General features: G+C 48.8%; 1 non-coding gene and 1 pseudogene across 1 annotated transcript in view; both read right to left on the reverse strand.

The window, feature by feature from the left end:
• The window catches only part of LOC143266302 (large subunit ribosomal RNA), an 8,234-nt pseudogene extending 2,593 nt beyond the window's left edge, over positions 1-5,641 (reverse strand).
• Positions 5,642-7,461: 1,820 nt separating this feature from the next.
• Positions 7,462-7,500, reverse strand: part of LOC143266300 (5.8S ribosomal RNA) — a 155-nt gene continuing 116 nt past the window's right edge. The window contains exon 1 of the ribosomal RNA XR_013041337.1: positions 7,462-7,500. This exon is cut by the window's right edge and continues 116 nt beyond it. This is a non-coding gene — a ribosomal RNA (5.8S ribosomal RNA).

Below are 7,500 nucleotides of genomic sequence, written 5' to 3' on the forward strand. Positions count from 1 at the left end.
AGGTGATGGAAACGCAACGCCCCGAAATCCATACTGGAGACCAAGGTACTTTAATTGGGAGGCAACGCCTAGCGTAGGTATTGGATTGCCTTTAATATTAATAGTGGGTTTCGTTTCGACCACTAAACGCTTGGTCCCAGGAACAGAAAGGTACTGGAACATAGCACATTTTTCCACGTTAATGTCAAATCCGTGACGGGCGAAAAAGGACTCGATGATATGGAGGTGTGACTGCATAATCACAGGTGACGGAGCAATTATGACTATGTCATCAGCAAAAGCCAATGCAACGATATTAGTGTTGTTGATTTTTATGCCACACCTATCCTTCAACTTCGCCAATAATTGGTCGAGAACAATATTGAAGAGGAAGCCAGACATGGGGTCACCCTGCCTGACCCCTCGGTTGACCTTGACAGGCTTCGAGCGTTCACCGTGACACTCAAGTATTGTAGTCACGTCATTGTAGTTGCACTCAATGTACTTAATAGTGTGCTCATCAACCCCACGCTTACGTAGGGCGTCTACAATAGATGTTATGGATACACTATCAAACGCCTTGGCAAGGTCGAGGGAAAGGACGATAAACGGCTTCGACTTATTCCGCATTGTGCGAATCACCGTTTGCAGGATAGAATTATTGGCCATGATACCATCGGCCTTCACAAATCCACGCTGAGAATACGTCAGCTTTAGTGCATCTTCGAGACGGGAGGCAATTATCTTGTTGAGCAGCCTCAACACTCGACTCGAAACCGTGATTGGTCTCCATTGTTTTAAATCCATAGTTCGACTGGATTTAGGAATTAGAGAAGTTCTGTTAGTACGCAGAACTGGTGGTAGAATTTTTGCACCCCATATGATATTAAGCAGGGCACGCAAGTCAGTACGGTGCATTGAACGGAGGTGACAACGTCTGATACCATCATGGCCGGGACCAGACTCCTTTAATTTACGTAGGTGCATCTGTATTTCTGTTGAAGTTATAGGGTAGGATACATCAACCAGACTCCTCGCCAACGGTTCCTGTGGTTTCCAGCCTAAATCCTTACGGGCGAAGATGTTAGTATAGTACTTTTCGAATTCATCTATAGCTGGCGTTTGCGGGGAATCAAGAGAGGATCCATCTAATATATGATCTGCTGCCTGCGTCGGATTTTTGATATAGAGTTTCTGAAGTCACGCGTAATCAGTTGCACGTCTTTTAGCGCGGTTGCCTTTCAATTTTAATCGTGTAATATTATATTTCCGTTTATTTTTATTATTATTCTTATCATTAGTTTTATCAGAAACAGCAATTTTGTATATATACTCATCGATCATGCTCATCACATGATCGTCCGGTCTATTGGAAAGAACAGCATCAATAATTGAAGTCATGTCAGACGTTGTGGAGTCACGTAAGGTACGCAGCAGGAGACACATCTCCTTTGATTTAATCAGACGGCATGTATCATCCACACGTCCAAGACAAAGATACGGAGGTTCCACAGGTGCAGAAGGCACCTGCAAAGGGCAAACAGGGGCTGACGGTATTGGTTCAGCAGACTCCGGTACCTCATCTATTGTTGCTAACGCAACTTCGGGGACGCATGGGCATAGCTCATGGGTCTTATCGCTATCCATTTTACTAGTCACCTCCGCAAACAATGCCTTATAGTCCTGTCTCTGCCGAAGCTTTTTAATTGCATCGACAGAACGTCCAGTACGAGCTGATAGTCTCTCGTTAATATCTTTGGACAATAGTTGGTTTCTACCTGGAATTGCAGAATCAATCTCAGCTATCGCTCTAATTTCTTCCTCCGAGTATTTGGATCGCGCAGATAATTTTCTTTTGTGCGCCAGTTGGAGATCCATGTCATTATACTCGGTAGTGTGAGCAAGGCGGATATGTTGTCGTAAGCCAGCATAAGACTTAAACTTTCCAGGGCATATGTCACATGAGTAGCCGTCAGGCTGCGGAGGTGGTGCATTGCACCTGCGCACATGCTGGGCGGCGCTAGACGTTGTTCGGTCCGATAATATAATCTGACAAGAAGGGCACCGCTCAGGCACATCTCTCTTTTGTCTACGTCCAGAGTTCATTTTGGGGTTTAAAACCAGTGGTTGATCACCCTGGCCAGTGTTTCCACCTATTCCGTCGCCACTGTTCGGGATCGACGGCATCCGAGGCTTGGCGAATCGCTTTGTTGCATATATTTTGCCCGAAGGCGCGGGTAGAATGGGGAGCAAACCCAGACGACCCACTCTGGCTTTTGCCAAGCGCGCCGCACGCCGTTTAGCCGTGACTGGGACTGCGATGGTGACGTGAGTCACCCAAACAGCCAACCAGTCACGTTACCGGCAGGTACCACTAGGAGGTAGGTCGTGCGACTTGGATGGGAGAGGCTGAAGGACCTAACGAGAGGTCTGAGTTACGCATTGCCATCCCTGCAACCATGACTCACGCAAGCGACGGAGTTTTTCCCCCGGCGAACCGAAGGAGAAACTCGGAGCGATTTACGCTTAAGAGAGTCATAGTTACTCCCGCCGTTTACCCGCGCTTAATTGAATTTCTTCACGTTGACATTCAGAGCACTGGGCAGAAATCACATTGCGTCATCACCCTTGAGGGCCATCGCAATGCTTTGTTTTAATTAGACAGTCGGATTCCCCTAGTCCGTGCCAGTTCTGAGCTAAGCGTTGAATGGCGGCCGAAGAGGCGAAAAGGACGGCCGAAGCCGTCACAAGAAGCCTCGCAGCAAGGAAGATCCGTTGGCGGCCAAGGCACGGGACCGAGCTCGGATTCCGGGACGCGACGCGAAGTCGCCAACCGTTCACCTCGCCCAGGCCCGGCACGTCAGCCTGGCCAACTTCCCGACCAAGCCCGACACGCCCCGCTCCTCAGAGCCAATCCTTATTCCGAAGTTACGGATCCAATTTGCCGACTTCCCTTACCTACATTAATCTATCGACTAGAGGCTCTTCACCTTGGAGACCTGCTGCGGATATGGGTACGAACCGGCGCGATACCTCCACGTGGCCCTCTCCTGGATTTTCAAGGTCCGAGGGGAAGATCCAGACACCGCCGCAACTGCGGTGCTCTTCGCGTTCCAAACCCTATCTCCCTGCTAGAGGTTTCCAGAGAACTCGAACGCTTATACAGAAAAGAAAACTCTTCCCAGATCTCCCGACGGCGTCTCCAGGTCATTTTGGGTTACCCCGACGAACACTCTTACGAGGGCCCGATTGGTATGCGGTTCCGCTGCCGGGTTCCGGAATAGGAACCGGATTCCCTTTCGCCCGATGGGTGTGTTTCTTCCCAAATCACGCAAAATTATATAAACAACGACGCATCTGCGACGCAACGACGACACGACTTGCGTTCGATAGTTTGTAAGATTTAACCAAGCAAAAAATAGAAAAAAAATCGCTTTCAGGCGTTCGACAACGTCGCATCACGTCGAACGTGAAGTATCCATCGATCCGAACCGCGATCATTTTTTTTCAGCGTTCAACGTTTTTGTCAATTTATCAATAAAAATGATCATGTTCGAGCGGTGGATTAGGACACAAACACGAAACGACGGCGACGTAAATTGTTATTTAACTGCAATTTTTTTCTCTTTTTAACATTTTTTGCCTTTTGCGCGCGTACGTGCGTGCGAGCGTACGTATGTTTGTCATTTGCGTTCGAAAAGCGTGAATTTTAGGACACCTCATCAACATTAGATTTCTCTTAGGGCTTAGGATCGACTGACTCGTGTGCAACGGCTGTTCACACGAAACCCTTCTCCACGTCAGTCCTCCAGGTCCTCGCTGGAGTATTTGCTACTACCACCAAGATCTGCACCGACGGCGGCTCCAGGCAGGCTCACGCCCAGACCCTTCTGCGCACACCGCCGCGACCCTCCTACTCGTCAAGGCTTCATGGAGAACGGGAACTAAATCCCGTTCCTGCGCACTTGCCGTTGACGGCGGAGTATAGGCGCGACGCTTCAGCGCCATCCATTTTCAGGGCTAGTTGCTTCGGCAGGTGAGTTGTTACACACTCCTTAGCGGATTCCGACTTCCATGGCCACCGTCCTGCTGTCTTAAGCAACCAACGCCTTTCATGGTATCCCATAAGCGTCGACTTAGGCGCCTTAACTCTGCGTTTGGTTCATCCCACAGCGCCAGTTCTGCTTACCAAAATTGGCCCACTTGGCACTCTGATCCAAGAAAAATTTTATCAATTTATATCTCGTGGCTTCATGAAAATTCAAGCAAGCCAGAGATCTCACCCATTTAAAGTTTGAGAATAGGTTGAGGTCGTTTCGGCCCCAAGGCCTCTAATCATTCGCTTTACCAGATGAGACTCGTTATGCGTTCGAGTCGAGTGCCAGCTATCCTGAGGGAAACTTCGGAGGGAACCAGCTACTAGATGGTTCGATTAGTCTTTCGCCCCTATACCCAGTTCCGACGATCGATTTGCACGTCAGAATCGCTACGGACCTCCATCAGGGTTTCCCCTGACTTCGTCCTGACCAGGCATAGTTCACCATCTTTCGGGTCCCAACGTGTACGCTCTAGGTGCGCCTCTTCTCGCAATGAGAACGAGACGCCCCGGGAGTGCGAGGCCTAATCGTAACGAGGCCCATCCTCCCTTAGTCGACTTCACGGACGACTTTCACTTTCATTTCGCCTTTAGGTTTATCAAATCCCAATGACTCGCGTACATGTTAGACTCCTTGGTCCGTGTTTCAAGACGGGTCCCGAGAGTACCCAAAGCAATAGCGTCGCCGACCGGTAATTCAAAGTTTGGCCAGTCCAAGGACTCCGCCTGCCAACAGCCCGCCAGGCCCGGTTACGGCGCTAAGTCCGTACATCCGGTATCTAGACTGGAACGAGCTTGCGGCGGTCCTGGACGCAGTGCGTTCGAGAATTTTGCGGCCCGATACCGTCTGAGTACCGTCGCGCAGTCGGCCGGGCATCCAAGGGGCTGTCATCGTACGCTAAAAGCGACGGACAGTCTTCGCCTCGGGCCTTAGACCGACACGCAACGGGTCGCGACGTTCTACTAGGGGAGAAGTGCACGACTACATAGCCGGAACATTCGCCGCGGGTGGTGTGCCCACGCCGATGGGAAACCCGCCGTAACGGGACCATCCGGGGCACTATCGCACCAACACGGGAGCCAGCTTCGTTGACGATGAATCTCCCCATTCGATCTTTTGGGTTTCTCGGGTTTACCCCTGAACGGTTTCACGTACTCTTGAACTCTCTCTTCAAAGTTCTTTTCAACTTTCCCTCACGGTACTTGTTCGCTATCGGTCTCGTGGTCATATTTAGCCTTAGATGGAGTTTACCACCCACTTAGGGCTGCACTCTCAAGCAACCCGACTCTAAGGAGAGATCCACCCGAGACGCGTACCGGTCGCTACGGGCCTGGCACCCTCTATGGGTAAGTGGCCCCATTCAAGATGGACTTGGACGCGATTCGATGTCTCGGGATAAACGGATCCTCCTGAACACTACATTTCCCAGCGGCGTTAACCGCGGGATTCAGTGCTGGGCTCATTCCTGTTCGCTCGCCGCTACTAAGGAAATCCTTGTTAGTTTCTTTTCCTCCGCTTATTAATATGCTTAAATTCAGCGGGTAATCTCGCCTGCTCTGAGGTCGTCGAAATTTTATTATTTCTTTTCAAAGTTATACCACAAACTGTACGCTCTTTTCGGGGTTTCGACACGTAATACGAAAGGTATATTAATACCAACGACGCACAGGGATTATGTCGTTCGATTTTTTCCTTGTATCGTTCGATAACCAACTATTTTTCTCTTTTCGGATCAACACAATATCGTCGACTACTCGAAGGTACGTACGAGCCAAAATGAAAGCTCGGTGTCTCCTCTCTCTTTTGTTCGACAAAAGAAAAAAGGCACTTAAAACGCCGCATATTCGGGCAGGCGGGACAACGACAAAAAAAAAAAACGACGACGACGACGTCCGGTTGTTCTCGACTCGCGTCGGAGTATATATGTATATATTATAATCGGATATATCTTTTTATCTATCCAGGGCGCGTTAAAACAAACGACGAGGAGAGACTACGACAACGAGGAGATAAAGGTCGGACACCTTTTCTTCTTACCCTCGGCGCGCTCTCGCACACGATCGTTTCATGTTTCTTTTGTCCCCTAAAGGATACATATACCGTTACAACATATTTACGTTCGAATATACACTCGACGGTCGATAAACCGTAAAGACGCATCGTCCGATACGTTTTTTCTTTTGCTGTCGCGTTCCGACGCAAAATCCCAAGAAAAGGGCGAGAATGCCAGAGACAGCCATGTAAACCATCGGTGACTTATCATGGTCCAGAGAATAAAGGGTTAAAGGAAAAAAGAAATCCCATTTTTAACGTGCGTGGTACACCTTCGTCGTGTATATATCGTTCGATGAAACCACGAGCGCACAAAAGGAGGAACAAAAGCGTTTCGAGATCGATCTTCGGTGTAAATGTCATTGTTCATTTGCGTTCGACCGTTGTTCGATAAAAGAAATTTAACACACGAACAACAATGAAGGGAGACTCTCGCAAGACGATCACCAAATAAGCGTTTATCGTTCGATCGGTCCGGGTTTTTCAACGTCCGTCCGGCACAATTATGCACTTCGAGGACTGGACGACCGGAACCCGTATTGGGATCGCGCGGTCTTCCGCTTCTAATCAACGACAACGAAGCGATCTGCGCTTGTAAATGTTAAAAAAAACGTGGCGAAGCTACGATCTCGTAATAATTTAACCGTGAAAGAGCTTCCGTCGCACGTTTATTTTTAACTTTTCCCCTCGTTGTATAAACTTTCGCACCGTCGAAAAAAAAATTCGACAATCATTTCAGACAACGTCGGGAGCGCGGAGAAACGCCGTAAACACGCTCTACTCTCGGCTTGCTTCCTTCAATTGGTGTCTAACAATTCTCTCGCAGGGCGAAGAATCATTTTCTCTCTCGTCTAAATATCCTTCTGTAGTTAGGTGTTTTCGACTCGGGAGCGCTCTTTCACGGGCGGTCGTATATGGTCTCTTTTAGGGGTTTAACTAGAAACCACGACTCACGCAAGCCGAGATAAGCGCATTCCGCCGAGAAGATCCTAAAAACTAAGAATTGCGAGATATACGAAAATGTTCTTCTGTCGCCTGTGAAAAAAATGAACACTAGCAAAGAGAGGGCGAGACACGAACGTTCCATTTAACATTCTCCGCGTCAAACGCCGACGAAATGTCCAACCATCGCTCGTACGTTTTCGCCAATTTCGCAAGTTGTTCTCTCTCTCGCGTTCGACCATCGGATCCCGCTCCGAAACGTTCGACTTTTCGGCGTTTAACAGTTTCGTTTTATCTAGTCGAACGACGAGCGGTACCGAAAAAAATTTAACAATGAAGAGAAAACCTTTTGCTGCTAAAGGCAAACGCAAGCAGTCTTTAGTTATATAAACGACCCTCAGCCAGGCGTGGTCCAGGAATTGTATCCGTG

This window comes from Megachile rotundata, unplaced genomic scaffold, assembly GCF_050947335.1.
Source record: "Megachile rotundata isolate GNS110a unplaced genomic scaffold, iyMegRotu1 scaffold0185, whole genome shotgun sequence".
In the NCBI taxonomy this organism is placed as follows: domain Eukaryota; kingdom Metazoa; phylum Arthropoda; class Insecta; order Hymenoptera; family Megachilidae; genus Megachile; species Megachile rotundata.